The sequence below is a fragment of the Protopterus annectens genome, chromosome 15.part0, assembly GCF_019279795.1.
Source record: "Protopterus annectens isolate FY-2018-M chromosome 15.part0, PAN1.0, whole genome shotgun sequence".
In the NCBI taxonomy this organism is placed as follows: Eukaryota; Metazoa; Chordata; order Ceratodontiformes; family Protopteridae; genus Protopterus; species Protopterus annectens.
Window position 1 is genome coordinate 685,668,312 of NC_056749.1, and position 19,457 is coordinate 685,687,768.

Genomic DNA, 19,457 nt, shown 5'->3' on the forward strand with positions numbered 1-19,457 from the left:
GTCAAAACAAAATATACCGACGTCTATATATCTATCTATCTATCTAGTTTACATTCTTTGGTCAAACTTTTTTTTTGGTCGAGCAAGAAAAAAGCTGGCGCGTTTGATCGATAATGAGATTATCATACACACTGTCTTTTTTTTCTGTGCAAGATTGTGGAACAGTGGAGATTGGGGAATTTGCCCTTTCCCCACTATAATGTGATCTCAGTGATGGTATATACATTTATCAGGGGGTTCTGGGTGTGAGCAGGAGGGCTTTTTTAAATGCTTTGCTAGTTTTAAACTGAACTTGTGATCAAGCATTGGAGCTTGATTTTTTTCCTGATATGGAGACATACATGCATGCACATTCATATACATACACACACACACACACACACACACACACACACACACACACACACACACACACACACACACACACACACATATATATATATATATATATAGGGTCAACCCCTATTCAGCGAAAGCTGAAAACATCGATCATACAGAACAGTGAATTTTTTCCTAGGGAAAAAAATTGCTGTTCCAAAACACATACACACAACACAAGCTCACCAAACAAACAGCAATCCACACACATACACCTAAAATCTTACACCTAACCCTACACTAAACTATACATACACCACTAACTATCCATTTACCTTAACCCAAAGCCTAACCCTAAGGTCCATCACTATCTCACACTTACCTCACCCGTGCCCTAACCTTAACTCACCTACCCTGCCCTAACCCTCACGTCCACACAATTGCACACTTATGTGACCTGCGCCCTAACCCGCCGTAACCTTCACGTCCAAACAATCGCACACATACCTAACCTGCGCCCTAACCCTAACTCACCTAACCCGCCCTAACCCTCACATCCACACAATCGCACACTTACCTGAACTCGACCCGTAACTTTCTGCCACATCGCTGAAAATACCAAAGCAACAGAAATGGACAACCGGATTCTTTCCCTAGGAAAAAATTTGGTTTTCTGTAGCTTTGATATTTTCAGCTTTCGCTGAATAGGGGTCAAATTTAGAACATTCGGAGTTTTGAAACTTCGATGTTCTAATAAAGACCCTATATATATATATATATATATATATATATATATATATATATATATATATATATGTAGAGTTCCCCTTCACAATCCTGAATTACTGAATGCTCGAAATTCAGTAACTCGAGACTGTAAAGTCGAAAATTCAGAAGCGCGAATCTGCATAAGCACAAATTCAAATATCTCGAATTCACGCTTATGCATGTCAGCTACGGGACGGGAAGTGTGTGACTTGGGATGTTTTACGGAAGTGAAGGTAAGTGAGTGTATGTGTGTGTTTTGTAAGTTGTGCGTGTGGGTTAGGGTAGGGAGGTGGGAGTATGAGTGTGAGTGTTGGATGTGTCTGTGTATGTATTATGTGTTTGTGTATGTGCGAAGGAGTTTAAAATGTCTGGTGTATATTTTTTGTGTATTAGTTCGATCTCGAAGTTAGAATATATAAGTAGGGTAGTGGGGGGAATGCATGGGGGCTTGCCCCCTGTGTACATATAGTGTAGGGCTTGTAGTTTATGTTATGTGGGTTGTATGGTGTGCGTGTTGTGCGGTGTATGTGTTCTGTATGTTTGGGGTTTTTTGTTTTCGTGCTTGTGGGTTTTGGGATTTTTGTTAGTTCGACTTTATAATTTCGAGTTACTGAATTTCAAGCATTCAGTAATTTGATATTATGAGGTGGAACCATATATATATATATATATATATATATATATATATATATATATATATATATATATATATATATATATTGATAGATAGATAGCTATGAAGGTGTAAATACATATCTTGGTATCAAAAGCATTTAGTCCCAAAATAAATTCAGGTGGTGCCCACCTGGGTGGAGTCCCTATGGACTATCTTTAATCTGTCTCAGAGTGCTTCAGGTTGTCACTTCTCTTGCACAATATGCTTTCTAGAACACTGTTCCAGGCACAAAACTCTCTCTACAGTGAGAGGTCAACTTATATTTCCAGATGTACATCCCTCCTTTATTTATTTATTAAATTTAACCAGGCAATTGCTTACTACACGTTTTATTTAAAGCAACCTCTCTACCTAATACAGAGACAAACATTATTTTAAAGTACAACACATTTTATGTGCAACATTATTTATAACATTTACTAGACATAATCTTAACACACCTTATCACAGTACTATTTACGGCATTATTCACGCATAGATTTTGAGACATCATAGGGTGACACCCACCACAGTTTGCCACATTAATACCCCCATTGACATGAAACTCAGTTTCAGGCTCACAACATGGGCTATGGGCATCAGCACTGTAGTGTATCAAACTTGACAAAAGTTTAATAGTGGACATGATAGGATTTAATGAAAGCATCCACCAGAAAAGATTAGAATTCCCATCCTGTTACTTGTGTAGCCACACTAGGGGAGCATGGTGTGTAACCAATAAAGTCCTAGCCCAGGACATAATACTTAAGTGATGAAAATATGTACTTCAAAAAGAGAGGCATTCACTCTCAGTTGTGTAACACCTGGTCTAAACTGTGTTTACTTTGTGACTTTACAAACATGTAGGGTGCTCCCCCAAAATCCTCTAAAACAGTGGAATATGGGGATGCTAAGACATGTTCTGAACATAACAGACTATTTAAAAACATTTTCCACTATGATTATTTGTTTTGCTTAAATAGGCACCTTTCTCTATATCAGATCTATAAGAGGGCATGCTATAGATGCAAAATGGAGTACACATTTTTGGTCCTATTTATTTCTATCTATTTCTCAATACACTGAGCTACTGGGGAACCGCTACCCAGCTAACTCCAAGAATGCATGCCATTGTTCTTCAGTACATGGAATACTGACTGCTTCAAGTTTTTTCTTCTGGAACCTGATAATTCCCCTTCCTGTTACATATCCTAATTATTTTACCTCTGCCATGCCTGTCTTGCTTTTGGAAGCATTTACTGTCAACCTGGCTCACATTAGCGAGTCTAATATAGCCTTCCACCTTACCTTTATGGGGGTTGCAATCCTCAGAGATTATTATGACATCATCTAAGGGACACAATATTTGAAGTTGGGCTTTAGGTCCTTGTCCATTAATTTATGAAAGGTCACATGATCACTATGTAGCCCAGAATGAAGGGCAGTATACTGTAACATCCCTCTGGGACTGAAAAGGCTGTCTTTTCCCTGTCTTCAGTTATTAAAGGGATTCATCAGTACCCTTTTGGTCAGATCATTGTGGTTAAGAATCTTTCCTTCACACCCTTTCTGTGAGTTCATCTACCCTAGGCATTGACTGTCTCTCAAACTCTGAAATGTTTGTCAACATTTAAGAATCATTACAGGACTTGATTGTGCCATCAGGCTTTGGGACTAATACTATAATTTGGTTTCTGACATGTTTATCTTAAGCCTTTGTTTGTACGTCCTCTTACACAGCTGTTCTCTGTGACTCTAGTATTCTGTAAGGTTTTAACCTAACCTTTATCCTGGACTGGTCTCACTGTGGTTTTGAATCATGTTTGTTTTGCTTGGTAGTTTAGAAAACATTTCCTTGTTTCTAAACAGCAATTCCTTTATTTATTGTTTCTGTCAACATTTCCTTGTTTGTTAACTGCAACTCCCTTATTTCTTGTTTCTGTGGGCCGGATGGTTTGTCATCTAACTGTTTGCAGGCACAATGACCAGTTTTCTCTCTCCTTCAGTCCATTACTTTGTAACATTAGCTAACTACAAAAGTCTACACTTCTTTCTCTAGCTTCAGAATGTTGCTATGGTATATCTGTTCTTGCCTTCTCTTCGTCTGTAGTTAACATAGTTTCACTCTTTCAAATTAACCCTGCCATTTAGCCAAAAACTTGTTTTATGCAGAGAGGAACAAAACTAACAAATGATCTCCAGTTTTGAAGCCCCTAGTCACTGAATTTCTATTATACACTTCTTGTTGTGCGGCCTGGGTTCTTTTCATATGTTCTCACGCAATGGGCATCACCCCCTTCAGCCTATCATGGAAGTTGATATAGGGTTCCATGACAATTTTAAATGTTTTTTTTTTGTTCCACCTACGTTTTCTTGGCAATATCTCAGAGTCCACAAGGGTGCTTCTCATATAATAATTCAGGACTGAACCTTTCCTAATGGTAAACAGTTGGCATGGGATTAAATGGTCCCAGTTTTTAACATCATCCTCAATAACTTTTCTCAGCATGAATGTTAATTTTGGATTAAAACATTCCGCTAACCCATCAGTCTGAGGATAGTACACTGAGTTATTTATTTGTTTGACCTTAAAACACTGGCATAGCTGTTGCATTATTCTGTACATAAATGGAGGCCCATGGTCTCAAGAAGTATTTCCCTCATGCTTTAAAATAATAGCACTATCTCCTTAACCTTAAAATTTGCATTAACCTTACATAGGAATATAATGGTAGGGCACTTGATTGCATAGTCCAAAAAAATCAAGATGTATTAAAACCCACTGCATGATTTTACCAATGACCCAATGAGGACAATAGCAGTATATTCAAATGGCACTTATATGACAGGCACTGACATCAAAGGTTTTTAAAGACTTGATCCAGGGTCTGTCTTTTGGCATTCAAGGTATCCAGCCCACAAGTTCTCAACGTCTTTCATTAGATGTGGGGAGTAAAACCTTACTAGAGTTTATGCTTTAGTCTTGTCTATTCCTAGATATTCTAATTCATTACTTTGTGCTAACCTCATTACCAGGTTTTGGAAAGACTAGGGCACAAATAGATGTCAACAACAGGTACAAATATGACTCTGTCATTGTACATATGGGTGTGAATGACCTGAGACATACCTCCCTGGACTACATGAAAAGAGACATGGAGAAGCTCTCGGATTATGTAGCCCAGGCGGGTATGACCCTAGCCCTGAGCAGCATCCTACCATCACCCAGAATGATACCAGAGTACAAGCATAAAATGATTGATTTCAACAATTGGCTAAGTTTCTGGTGTCATTCTAAGGGGATCCCGTATCTGTCTGCCTGGGATGACATGATTAACAGACCTTGATGCTTTGCTAGAGATGGCCTGCATCTGTCATCCCAGGCTTTCAGATACTGGACAAGGCTCTTGCCACCCCTATAGTGTTCCAAAGACCAAATTACCACCATAACAGCTGCAAACAAATGCATTCTGAGGGTCATGCTGCTCAATGCTAGAAGTCTAAATCTGAAAATGCACTCACTCAAAGCACTCCTTAAAATGGAGAACATCGGCATTTGTGCTGTAACAGAGACCTGGTTCTAGACAGCAGAAAGCACCTCTGCACTACGAGGCTATAACTCATTCCACACCTTTCGGCCCCAGAACTTGGACCAAAGCTCCAAAGGCGGTGGTGTTTCCATATTCATAAAGGATGAGCACACCTCCAGACTGGTAGCCCAACATAATGCATCAGAGATACTTCAGGTGCAGCTAACATTGGGTAAGACAGCAATTCAGGTTGTAGCCTGCTATTGGTCCCTAACAATGTCCCAAGACTCACACTTCACATTCCTTAGCACATTGGAGGATATTAGGGTCCAACCTAACACTCTCATACTGGGCAACTTCAACTACCCCTCCATTAACTGGGAAAACTACTTATGTACCAATACACTTGCCCAACATTTGCTGGAATTCATTAATTCAAATGCCCTGGACCAGCTCGTTCTTACCCCCACTAGAGGTAGCAACATCCTTGACCTGGTCATTACTAACATGGGACACCATTGCTCTACACCAGTAGTTAACTCCTCCCTAGTTAGATCTGATCACAAACGAATAACCCTGGAAATCCACCCCCCCCAGAAAGGTAATCACCATGAAAAACTTCTCCAAAGCTAACTTTGGGATCCTAAAAACAGAGGTGGCAAACTTCATGGCACCCATGCAAATGCAGAATAGTTGCATGACCACTGACTGATACACCAATGCACTGTACAAACACATACACAAATGCATGGATCTCGTCATACCCAATAGAGCCAAGATGCTCTCCTCCAAAAAAGGAAGCCAATCTGGTGGTCCCCTGCAACAAACAAACTCTACAACAGAAGGAGGAAACTGATGTAGAATAAAGTGAAGTCCCAAGATTGGAAAAACTCCCTTATCAGCCTCAACAAAAAGTTGAGATCCCTCATCAAATCCTCTAAAGCTAGTTATGAAAGCAGAATTGCAGCAGATAGTAAAGACAACCACAAGGCCTTCTATCGTTATGTAAAGAATCTCCATGGCAATACCCAGATTTGCTCTGAGCTACTGCACAATGATACATCCTATTCCGAGCCAACAGATATTGTCAATATACTGTCTGACAGATTCAGTGCCAACTTTACCCTTCTGTCCCCCCAAAGGACCAATCACAATACCAGTGGATTGCCAGGCACACAGTATTACTGCTGCACAGGTTAAAACAGCACTGTCCAAGGCGAAGAATACAGCTTCCATGGGACCTGACAATATCCCTGGCTGTGTTCTACATGAACTACAGAGTGAACTTGCACCTCACCTGTGTGCCCTGTTCAATCACAGCCTCACTTCAGGCTTTGTCCCTACCAAATGGCACACTGCTCCAGTCATCCCTCTCCACAAAGGAGGAACGACTACAGACCCTGGGAACTATCGCCCCATTAGCCTGACGAGTTTGATATGCAAAGCTATGGAATGCATCATCATGGACCTAATAAACAAGAATATAGGGAATCTCCAAACTCTGGATCCCACACAGTTTGGTTATGTGAAGGGTAGATAATGCCTGCTCAACTTGGTCGACTTCTTTGAGTCAATCACCAGAGGCGTGGATGAAGGCAAGGTGGTTCATACAGCCTACCTTGATCTGGCCAAATCGTTTAATACTATTCCCCTTTCAGGAATCATAGAAAAACTCACTAAGCTAGGCATCAACCCCTATATCACTAGGTGTGTTGCAAACTGGCTCACAGATAGAACCCATAGTGTGAAAGTAGTGGACTCCAAGTCAGACTGCCAACCAGTCATGAGTGGGGTCCCACAGGGTTCAGTCCTGGGTCATCTCCTGTTGGTATCTACTTCTCTGAACTTCAGGCCAACACAAAGGGTCTCTGGCTGACAAATTTCACAAACGATTGTAAGTTGGGAGATATTGTTAACTCCCCAAGTGATGTTGACATCCTACAGAAAGGCCTCACTGAGACCAACATTTGGTGCCAGAACCATGGCCTTAAGCTCAGTGCCAAAAATGTGTCATCATCCCCTTTGGGAAAAACCCGGTTCCCATGAATTACCACATCGATGGTAGTCCACTAAACACAGATGGTGTTATAAGAGATCTGGGAACACAGGTTGACAGCAGCCTCTCTTTTGACCACCACATTGCCACTGTGCTCAGAAAGTCCTTCTATGTGGCACATCTCATTACTAATGGTTTTGCATCCAGGAAGAAAGAGGTCATTGTCTTCCTCTACTCTTCCCTCATTAGGCCAATCATCGAGAACAATGCCCCATCTGGCATGTACCTCACTAGACACCTGCAACAACTGGAGAGGCCGCAAAAGTACCTCACAATGAGGATCCTAGGTCTTAAACACTTGTCCTATATGGACAGACTAAAAAAGCTCCAACTATTCTCTGTCTCATATCGCCAACTTAGAGGCAATCTCTGCTTGACATACAAAGCCATGTCTGATCCAGCTCTGTTAGAAATGCTACAGCTAAAGAAGTCACATTCCCTCCACACCACACACTTCAGTGATCTCAACCTCATTACCACAATCAACAGAATGTGCAGGAGGGAGAGGTTCACAACCCAGAGACTGCCCTTGCTATGGAATAGACTTCTCATACATGTCAAGCAGAGCACCTCACTGGCCCTCTTCAAGAGAAACCTTGATGAGTGGATGGGAGACAGAAAATTCACCCCGGAGATCACTCCAGTGGCTCTACTCAACTGAGGCACTGGGAACTAAGGTTGGGTGGCACAATGTCAGGGTAATCTTATGGGCTAGGTTTGTAAAGGCTCCAGGGTCATTAACCTAGTACACACCTAAAAACCTATGAACCTATATCACTTCCCCTCTCTATACTTACTAAGAAGTGGGAACATTTTGGTAATCTTCTCTACCTAAAACTCTAGTTATATTTTCCCTTGCTCTCCCCAGTGTATCATCTACCTGTTGCACCTTTTTAAATTTAGCCTTCTTTCCTCTAGGTTAGGCAAGTTTTCAGCATTCTCATGGTCAATCTATTGTGAGGTAGAAGGCACTGCATCCTTTGCTACCAATACTGACACTTGGGTTTCAGTATCTAAATATTCTTCTAAGAAAGATAATGCATAGCAATACATTTTAGTGCTAGTTGCTGTCTTTATCTTATTCATTTTTTCTTCTTCCATTCCTTTATTTACATGATGCATAGAACATCCTGCTTTTGTTTGAGGTTGATGTATTATGACTCAAAAGGAATATCTTGTCTTTCAGTATACATTATCTTCTCCTTTATCTCATCTGCCTTATGCCTTCTTTCTGTTTCACAATCTGACTGAGCACCACCATCTTTGATCCTTTTTCTTTTTTATGTTGCTCTGCCTTTGGAAAGGATTTATTTTCAGCTTTACTTTTTTTCCTTACTTACAGATACGTGATGCCTACAGGCTTTCCTTATTTGAAGTTTTTGTCTTATAGTGGAAGAAGTGGGTTTAACTCTGAGCAGGTACTGCTTCTTCCTCTTTAATTATGTTAGTGAAGTCTTTATCATTGTGTCATTGGAAGATTTCTCTTTTTCAGCACACATCTGTTGTTTTGCACACTCCATTTCTTTTTGCTTTTCTTTTTTTTTAGCTTGACAGAAAATTTAGAATTCTTTACAGGTTGTACATTTTCTGTACTTTTTAACTTCTTTCCCCTGGAATGGACCATTTCGGTGATTAATTCCCTCTCTTTAGTTCTGCTAGTCTTTTCTGTTCCCTGCTCTGCAAACTTTCAAGTTGCTGTGAGACTTCTGCTGACTGCCTTGTAACACTTTCAGTCTGTAATAGTTTACTGTGCTGCACTGTTTACTTCCTTCTACTAGTTCTGATTTGTAGGGTGTTCTGCCATAGGTATATGCCTAATTATATAATAAAGGTTCATTACTATTCACAAATGAGCATGCTGGTTGGACAGCTTAACCAGCATGCCCATTGATAAATCACACATATACCAATAAAAAAAGAGTCTATCCACTAAACTATTATTGAGCAGTTGGCCATTCTATTAGGATATGATTACTAAAAGAAAATATTTCAATATTTCATGAGGGATAAAGCAAAATGGGAAAAATAAATCAGGGCACTGAAAATTCTGGACAGTTAAAAGGTATATTTACTGATAGTATGATCTATCATAATGCTCTTACCTCTAAACTGACCAGAATGTTGCAGAGCATTCCTCATTTTCTTTGAATATTTTTCTGTCCTTCCAAATATTTAAACTTTGCTGAAGTTTTTTGAGGAAACACCCCAAACAAAGCAAAATACAGAAAGAGGAGCATATTATTACTGGTACTGGAATGTTCTCTTCTCCTGAAGTCCATTAGCACTGCTCTGATGTTCTGTGCGAGCATGGAGATATATGCCTCATATGGATTGCAGCACATCAAAAACAAAAGTGAGGCATAAGGAAGAGCACTAAAGATCCATTATACAAAGACATATTAAAGAAAGATAAGCACATTTCTTCTTAAATAATGCCATTATATAATAGCAATAACCCACTCCTAGATATGGGTATCACAGGATTAATTCACAGTAGGCTTTGTTTAATCACTTGGGCTTTGCCCTCTGATCAAATCACACCAGCTGTGGGTTATTCCTGTGGTATCCATACTCAGTCAATGGTTATTGCTAAAATATCTTCTTAAATGTTGTGAATTCTTCTTATCACTCTCTCTCTGTCTCTGTTGTTAGCCAGCTTTTGTCATTTTATGGATTTCTAACACTATATCTTGATCTTTTTCAGATTCATACACTGCTGTATATGTGTCTGATGTTTGCTCACCCCTGTCTTTAGATTAGGCATGGTTAGAGTTGTAGTCTTATTTGCATGTTTGTTCACCTCCCCACTCTCATAAGATGGCCTGGTAAAAAAATACTGTCTTAACACTGCCTCTACAAATCTAAAGTAAGGAAAGGTCCTTCCTCATGATCATATCTTATATTAAACTGTCAAACTGAGGACACCAGAAACTGGATGAACTAGCTTTCCAAACATAGTTTGTATTTCTGCTTGAGTAATAGAATATTTTTTCTATATCCATGAATACAGACTTTTTTCCACTGCTTTCTTAGGAGGAACCTTCTTTTTATATACATACTGCAGGGGTTTAGTAGTCCTTGCAGCTCCCTGACATCAGTTAGGACCCTGAATTTAAGTCATTTTATTTATTTATTTTATTTTATTTTACATTTGTTTACTGGGAGAGTCTGACTGGGACTGAAGCCTATCTTCAGTGGAGGCCCGGGGAGAAAATCTTCACAACTGTTACAAAAATTTCATACAGAAAAAGAATATGACAGTATAAAATTACATACATTAAAAGATTATGGACAATTTTCAGACATTACTTTAGTACAATTTTACAGAAAGATACAAGGTAAAATAATGTTTGAGCTTGTTGGCAAATTTACAGACATTTGTATTTTTTTGCAGTAAGATTAAAGAGAGGAAGCGTTTGTTAAACAAACATGGCTGACTAAACAAAATAGTGTGTCGGGAGGAGAGGGGGAATGAATAGGTAGGAGGTGGTTGAGGAGGTTTGTTTGTTTTGCGTGTGGGTTGGTTTTACTATTTTGAGAGAATGGAAGGTTGTTTACGGAAGAGATACAAGTAAAGACTAAGGAAAAGATAGTCTGATGTGCTGCATACATAGATCCAGTTTTGATAAGGTGGTGTTTGAGTAGTTTCTTGAAGTTGGGCAAGTTAGGGGTTGTTAGGATGAACTGTGGGAGGGAATTGCCATAGCAAAAGATTAATTTAAGTATTCTGGCAGACATGATTCATGCTTGAGTGCCCACATTCTTAAAGTAGCAGACAAAGGCCTTTTAAATGAATCAGTAGCTAATATGCTTGTCATTTTACTTTTCATATGTTGGCCTCCAAGACTTATAGCTTATATACATGCTTTAAATCACATAATTGAAATCCTGCCATTGTTAGGGGAAAATGTCAAGCCTTAATTTCAGTGACTTCCATGTCCGTGAAGGCATTTAATAGTTTACCTGTTATCTGAGCTAAGAGAATTTTTGCTCATTTAATTGAGTCCCATTGCTGGCGAGTAATCCATTTGAGGGTCATGAGGTATGCCTTGCAGTCTTCCTCCCATTGACACGACCATGGATTTGACTACTACTACCTTCCTTCTGCTGCAGCAGCAATAGTCTTATCATCTCAGCACAACATAGATATACTCCTCGCAGAAAGCAAGACTCCTTAATCAATACCATGATTTTGACATCTGTTCAGCTGTATACTTCACACAGAAAACAAAACTCATAATCAATACCATGATTCTTTCATCTGTTCATTTGTGTACTCCACATAGAAAACAGAACACCAAATCAATGCCATGATTCTGTCATCTATTCAGCTAGAGAAAAAAAAATGCTCCAAATTCAATCATAGAAATGTAAACTCTGGATCACTGTTGGCATAGAAAATTGTTTTCCAGTTTTGCCCATTGAATCAACTGAAATTTACTGGAGAAAACTGGCAAAAGAACCAAGGTACTGGAAACAAATAACTAGAGAGGGAAAGGTAATATAGTGGGAAGAGGCCAAGAAGACATTTAGACTGTAGGCTAGAGACTGCCTTCCCTTTTAGGGATTAATATCAGAGTGCAGGCAAAGAAAAAGGAATCAGAGAATCCTAAGTGAGAAACCTGCTCTGGTAGAGTTTTTAGTTGAATCTAGAACAGAAGCTGCTGTTAAAAGGGGATAATTAGTAAGGTATATAAATGATTGCATGATAACTACAGGAATCAATCAGACGAGGTTAGAAAAATTTGGGGAAAGAGACTGGATAAGCAATTCAGAAGGAAACAGTGGGAGAATATATTTATGGCTCCCATATATGCAATAAAATCTATAAGATTTATGGTTTTTGCTTGGAAGTGTTTGCAAAGGTATTTTATACCCCAAAAAGACTGTAAGGAATTTCTCCTCAGTTAAATTGGAGGTGTGATAGGGAAGAAAAAAGTACCTGGGAACATATGTTTTTGGAGAGTGATGAGCTGGCAAATTTTAAAAGTTCCCTACAGAGTACTCTGTTAGGAATATTGAGTGAATTAAATGGATGTAACTAAGGAAATGTTTTTTTTTTTGAGTTGAGATACTGGATCTGAATTGTATAGATGTAATTAAACCTTATTAAGTTTAATTCTGGTGGTTGCCAAAATCAAAGTCTAAAGCAACTATATTTGAAATAGTGAATATTTGAAGAGATGTAAAAGAACTGGAAGTGGGATTTTTAGAAAAGGGTAAGATCACATTACATAAATGAAAATTGTGGGAACAATACGTGTTGAATAGTGTTTTGGAAGAGGAGTGAGGTTTAAGGGAGGGCAAGAATTGAACAATTTATGTAATGCTAGATTGATGATAATTGTATAAAAGAATGTATATGATGCATACTGTTTATAACTGTGAAGATCTTAATGTTTGTTTTCTTTTACAAATGTAGGTTTGCCTATGTCTTAAGTAATAATTCAATAAACATTTAAAAATATAATAATTTCAGGCTACTTTCTTCAGGCAGTTCTCAAAAGAGTATCTTCAGACTTCCTCAGTTTCCTTCATGTTGTCCTTCCTTTTTCACTGAACACCTCCCATTACTCATTACAGGTGCACAATTCATGCTACAGTGAGAGGCTAAAGTCTTTGATTTCCAGAGCCACAGCCCTCTTTTTATGCATTAAACTAAACTAGTGAATTGCCTGTTATCAGTACTGTTTAAAAGGAACCTCACTACATTATACAGAGGCATTACTGTCATTTCTAGAGGGACACATTTTTTTCTGTACAGCAGTATTTACAGCATTATTTATAAGACATAATTTTAATACATCATATCGTATCACAGTACTATTTAAAATATAATCTACCCAACATCAATTCTATGCATGCCAGGGTGGGAAGTTGGAACTACCACACTATGGTACATTTAACACAGATACATAGGTAGATAATTGTGTGATACCCTACACACACAGGTATATATATATATATATATATATGTATACACATATATATCTATGTGCACATAAGTCCACAGAGGCACTAGAGGCAGGACCTATAGAAAACGCAGGTTTATTTTCACTAGTCAGAAAAATAAAAAAAAACAAAACAATAGCTCACTTGGTTTTTGCAGTCTCAAACAAAATTAAAAAGTACCTTATGTTTATTTCAAGCAGTATGCACTGTCTATATAGCACCTCCAGGATAGATACTATTTTTAAACAGAAGTCCAAGGCTGCAGACCTCCATGGTCATGATTTCAGCTCTGTAAACTAGTACAGCCACATACGGAACATCCCTTAAGTACATTCCACAGTGTATCCCTGCCTGTTCTTTTTCACTGCAAGCTTCCAATATTTTCCTTCACAGTGGTCCTTCAGGTGAGGAACTAATAACTTCATGGTTTGCTGCTTTCAAGTAGCCTTAATATGCACAGCTTTGAGTGTCAGTTAAAACCTACTTAGCCTGCTAACTGCTGTAAGAACATTGCCATGTTCAGCACTGCAGTACACTAAGGTGACATGTTATGACTGCCCTGTCAAAGCACAAAACCAGGGTTTAAGAAATCGTAACAATGGGTTGCAATCCCTAGACACCATTCAGCATTCTGTAGGCCAGGCAATGTGTGAGGGTCACTGAATACTGAAAGGGTTCAAGAAATAATGTCCACCAACACAACTTTGTATTGCTATCAGTTTGTCTACTTAACAATGCTAAAGGCCATGATCTGGTATCAAACTGATGTGCCTGTCTAGCAAACAGTATTGCAAGGCCTAAACATCGCATTTTATTGTTGGACACTCCCGTGTATCTACACACTGGGTATTCCTTCTCTAGAATGTCTTGCTATAGCACTGCCCCAACACCTAATGCTGATGTAGCAGTATATAAAGCAAACTCTTTAGTATAATCAGGAGTCATTAATACCGGTTCAGAATTTGGGATCATTTTTAGCTCAGTAACTGCTCTCTGTCTACCTCAAGAGACCACTGCCCCTTAACAGGAGCTTTATCTGTTGTAGCATCTGTCAAAAGACAGGGAATAGCCACAAAAGTTGGTTCAAGCTTTCTATAGTGTGGTGCCCATCTAGTCCAAGAACAGCCCTCACTGGACTCTTAGTAGAGAGGACAAGCCATTTTTAAGGCCTATACTTTTCTGTTTGTGTCCATACCCAGTTTACATTTTTTAGCATTTACAGTCAAGCCTGCCTGCCTGATGTATTCTAACACAGTCTGCGCTTTCAGTAAGCAAGAATGCCCCCCCCCATCTCCTGAATGAATGACTACATCATCTAGATATGTGCAGCATGCTGTAGGCGAGGCTTCAAGAAAGTTAGCTGGACTCTTTATAGGCTAAACTGTAACACTGTGTACTGAAACATAGCATCAGGGGACTATAAAACCTGTTTGTGATTTATTTGACATATGGGGTAACTGGTATCTCCCAAATCACTTTGTAAACTGTAGTGTTGTCAAGTATCTGACCTTCCCTAAGTTCTCTTTGAACTCGTCAATTCTAAGCATGGGATAACTATCAGACTTTGAAATGTTATTCTGTTTCCTAAGTCATTACAGTCAGAATTTATAATTTCCAGGTTTAGAGACAAGTACCACTGGGTTACTCAACCGACGATCCTTCTTCTGAGGTACCTAGTATGAGTATTTTTTGAGCTTCTGTTATTGATTTTTATAACTCTGATGATTTCCAAGGTCTGAGTCTAAACTTCATTCCAGGGGCAGACTATAGTATGTTCTTTTAGTTTAGTTGTCTCGGGTATCTGTAAAAACATCCCTTTATTTCTTAACAAAAATGCTCTCACCTCCTGCTTTTATACTTTTACCAAATATTGCTCTATGTGTTGTTTGGTTAGAGATTTGTTAGCGTCTCTTGTATAAACTTCAGCTTGTAAACTCTCACTGCAGAATTGTCTATGCCTTTCCATGACTTTAATACATTAACATAGTAGTATATTCACTCTATATTTAACTTTCCAGACTTTCTAACCTTATACTTAACTGTATTTATTCTTAACATCACCTCACATGTCACCTGTCATTTGGCCAGAAATTTGTTTCCTGCAAAGAACACTAACAGTACTACCTGATCTCTTGGGTTAAATTCTCTGAGTCAGGCATTCCTATTAGAAGATCACTGCTGCATTTCCTGGGTTCTCTGCACATGTTCCTTACTATGGGCATCACTAGCTTTTAACTATTCTGAAAACCAAGTGCATTATTGCAGTTTTAAATGATGTAATATCCTCTTCTAAAGTTTCTTTAGTAATGTCAAGTAGCTCTCTCAGATGGTTGACATGCACAAGTTCAAATGGGGTAATCTCTTCTGAAGCTATGGTAGCTCTCTAACTGCAAACAGTATGTAGGGTAACAACCAATCCTAGTTTTAATCAATCAGATAAACAGCTTTTCTCAGCATGGATGTCAGTGTTTTATTAAACCTTTCTATTAATATGAGTATGGTAGGCTAATGTCTGCAATTGTTTGACTTAAAGCACTGACATAACTGGTGCAATACCCTTGACAAAAAAGGGATTTACCTTGGTCAGTAAATATCTAGGATACCTGCTTTGGAAAATAATACCACCACCATTCCCCTGGTAATAGCTTTAACATTAGCTTTACATAATGGCACTGCTTCATAAAATTTGGTAACACAGCCCATTATGACTAGTATGTAATGATGCCAATAGCTAGGTTTTACTAATAGCCTAAAGATTTCCATATTAATGCATTCAAAGATTATTTGCATAAGAAATTTAGATTATGGGACTTTTATATCCATGAAAGTGCAGTTTTCTTTCATTTTGGATAAGAAGCACAGACATTCTATGGGTTCCTGTTAGATGACCGAAGACGCATTCTATCAAATGTGTCTTGGTCGAACTTAAAACAATGAAAAGGCAAAATAGCGAAGCAGCTTTTAAGCAAATTCTTTCCCAGGGAAAAAAATTTGCTTGGCCACTTGTGTTACTTTGCCGTGTTCAGCACTGTAGTGCAATCTCGGAGTTGATATATTTAAGTAGGGGGTGTCTGTGTGTCGGTCACAGACCCCCACATCGGGGGGTGGGGGGCAAATCCCCCCACTTTATGCATTCTTTGAATTTTTTTTTTTTTTTTAGAACAGCGATTTTTTTTCCCTTGGAAAAAAAATCGCTGTTCTGAGCTTTTGAGATTGTAAGCTTTCACTTACATGCGGTTGATTATTCATCATTCGCTTTTTTATGTGTTCAGTGATATAATATAGACCCATTCTACACCTCTTTCATTATAACAGGCAAGTAAAATCTGGCTAATACTCATGCATTAAATTTGTACATCTCTAGGTGACCTCCTAACACATTACTATGGTCTCATTATTAGTGTTTCATAAGGTTTTGGTAGTAATAACTGATGCAGAATTTCTTCCCTTTCTTTACTCACTCTATATAAGAGATCACCTGTTAGGTCAAAATAGGGGTAGGAAGTAAGAGGAATATAATTTTTCATTATTTTACCATATAGCCTGCTTATATTCTCTTTTGCCTTACTTAAAGTATTATCTTCTCATTGTGCCTTTTTTAAGGGTTAAGTGGCTTATCTGAAAGTCTACTAACTCAAGTTTACTGTCTTCAGTAATTTGTCTTGAGGTAGAAGGTATAGGGTCTTCTATGAAAAAAATCAGTGGTACTGCAACCTCTGCTATATCTTTCTCTACAAAGGTCAGTTTTAAGCAAAGATCATTTTCTGATTTACTTCCTCTGTTATCAGCACAGGTCTCTTAAGTGTTCTTTTTTCTTTTAGGTTGTTTTCCCTCAATCTTAGCATAAGTGAATTCTTCCCTTTCACTTTCTTTTCCTTCTTTATGTGGTTCCCTTACTACAAAGATTATGTCAGAAGAAAATGTATCATCTTTTTCTTGATTTACAGATTTCTGCTGCTTAGAATCAATCTTCAACTGCATTCTTTGCTTTGCACTAGTAGAACTATGCTCAGAAGTATGCTTTATTTTGCTTATCTAACTTTCTGTACTCACTTTATTCAGAGGATTCCCATTCGAGTCTCTTTTTCTATTTTTATCCTCTCTGTTTTTCTACAAACATTTAATATAATTAACATAATATAATAATATAATATTAATAATAATAATAGTCATAATAATAATAATAATTAATATAAATTCCTCTGTGTACTTCTGTCTCAAATTGATTTTCTCTTCAGAGTTTCCTATTGGTTCATTTTCAGTTTCTGTACTAATATTGTTTAAGGTTTTAGGGTTATGTTGCTCTGTTATTGATTTGTGCTTCTGATAACTGATATGATCCTTTTTATTGTCTAATCAGAACCAAATTAGGCCACCTTTATAGTTTTTATGCCAACTACCCTCTCTTGGTTTTCATTCTGAACCTTTATGTGACTGTTACTGCCTTGATTGCTCGACGATAATGGAGGACACTGAACTGAAATAGTATCATTGCATTTATCCAGTTCTGTACGCACGTACTTTCACACAGGGTACATTCCACAGATTAGCTCCAACAGGAATCTCACACTCCATGCATCTAAGGTCTCTGATTTGTTACTTGTAGGGCAACCTCCTAATGTACACATTTCACAATCAATTAAAACCTTATTAGCTACCTAACTGCTGTGATAATATTTCCTTGCACCTTACTGCAACTACTAAAACCTTCTTACACGTTTTCTAAGCAACATACCAATATGTTCATAGGTTCATAGGTGTGTACTAGGCTAATGGCCCTGGAGCCTTTACAAGCCTAGCCCATGGAAGTGCACTAGCATCGTACTGCCCAACGTTATCTATCTGCCTAGAGAACTATATAGATACAGGTACATCTCTCTTTCTCTCTCTCTCTCTCTCTCTCACTATATATATATATATATATATATATATATATATATATATATATATATATAATATATATATATATATATATATATATATATATATATATATATATATATATATATATTTATATATATATATATATATATATATATATATATATATATATATATATATATGACATACATTGGATTCCTGATTCATTTTATCACAAACATTTGTGATTAGAGTCATTTGTGTTACTTACTGTAAAATGACTATAGCATAAATCTGAAAAACTTCACCTGCTTTACAGTTGTGTAACCATGGAGTTAGAATATATAAAAGTTACTGGGATGGGGGGCAAAGACCTCATGTAAAAAAGTGTTTGTTCAAGGCTGATGTTTAAGTGGTGTTTTTTTATGAGTTTAGTTTTATCTATTATCTTTCATCATACACAACAGATAGATACACAAGAATGTACTTACATTATACAGCCACTTATATGTGCATTGTATATATTTATATAAACATAGGTGCATGTATACACAGACATGCACATGCATGAACTAAATACAAGCAATTTCTATCCATGATAACCAATATAATGTCCGGTATTCATAGTCATTTGTGCAAATGTGATAGGGATATCCTTGATATTTACGAATGAGCATAGCTAAGGTGAGATTCATAGAAGCCATTTAAGCTAATGTGAAATGTTTTAAGTATAATTTATTATTTTATTTTTATTTTATTTACATTTGTTGACTGGGAGTGTCCGACTGGACGTAGGTCCATTTTCAGCGGAGGCCCGGGGAGAAAAGCTCCACAGTTAAAATAAACAGACAGTAGTTACATTGGATTACATAGTGATTAACAATTTGATTAACTTCGCAATTAATTACAAACATATTTACAGATGAAGAACATAGTACATCAGTAGACAACTAGAATCTTTATTTGCAAAGTACATAACAGACATTAACAAATGTTGCAATAAGAAGTTCCTGCTGTATAATAAGTACTAGGCTTATGAGCATCTGAGCTTATTGTAATCAAGGAAGTTAGTGGGGTGGAAAGAAAGGTAGTGGTTGGATGGGGTGGGTGATATTAGAGTGGGAGTTGCAAGGGCATAGCCAGCATGTTTTTAGGTGTGCTTTTAGTAAAGTTATGAAGTGTGTGCATGATGGTACGGAAGTAATTGTGGGTGGGAGGGAGTTCCATAATTTGGCTATGGCACAAGAGAATAGTGCTTCACCAGCAGGTTTATTGGCTTTAGTGATCTGCAAGTGATTTTTGTTGCTGGATCTTAGTG